Raw genomic sequence first — 1,090 nt, forward strand, 5'->3', positions numbered from 1 at the left:
GCAGTATATCAGCAGTTCTCAAACTGGGTCATGAGTTTATTTTAATGAGATTGCCAAGGCTGGTGTCAGACTCACTGGGAGCCCAGGCTAGAAAGCCCAAGCCTGAACAACTTAGCTTAGCTGAGGCCTGCTCTGGCTTGGGACTCCAGGCAGGGTGTGGAAAGCAGGGAAACTAACACCAGACCTGACAGTAGGAATAGGCTCAATGTACAGAAAAAACATAGTTGTTATTGTAACTTCACTGCTTCCCAGAATTACAAGGCTCACAAGTGAAAAACAGGCTGTTTACACCCCCTGCCCCAAGTGATTTCTAAATCGGAGGAAAAATGACAAACAATGGTCCTGTTGCACATTAGAGACTAACAAAACTATATAAATAGTTATCATGACCTTTCATGGGCACAACCCACTTCTTCAGATGTGGCTTGTGCCCACGAAAGCTCATGATACTATTTATGTATTTGTGTTAGTCTCTCTAAGGTGCAACAGGACCATTGTTGTTTTATAAGTTAGGCTAACATGACTATCCCTCAGAGGAAAAATGAGAAAGTTAGCAATTGTTCAGAAATTGAGAAGTGGCACAGCTACATTATGTCTGATTGCATAAGCAAGTACGTTTTAAATGGTGATTTTTTTGGGGGGGGGGAGGGGAGAGTTACAAAACAAAAGTCAGATGCTTAAAGGAGTAAAGTAGTCTGTAAATGCTGAAAGCCACTGGTTTAATCTACCTGTAGTAGAGAAGTAGCACTCAGACTGTGCTGTCAAAGAAGTCCCTTGCTCAGGTATCACCAACCCTTTATACTGAAAGCACATCTTTCACCTTACAGCTCGGGTCGCCATGGCTCTCAACACCATCCCCTTATGCCCACCCTGCAGCTTCCCTCTTGTATGGGAAAGCAGCCTAACTTCACCAATATGCTTAGGAAACTTATCCCCCTACATAAGTACAAAGGCTGCCCTCACACCTAGCTGAGAGTAGAGTAGGCGCAGGGTAGATACTCTTGTCATTTTGTGACAGCACAGGGATTCAGGGGTTATTAGCAGCCATTTCCATGACTAATACTTAATGGCACTTAGAGCAAGACGACAC

Source organism: Pelodiscus sinensis, chromosome 1 (assembly GCF_049634645.1).
Source record: "Pelodiscus sinensis isolate JC-2024 chromosome 1, ASM4963464v1, whole genome shotgun sequence".
Lineage (NCBI taxonomy): Eukaryota > Metazoa > Chordata > Testudines > Trionychidae > Pelodiscus > Pelodiscus sinensis.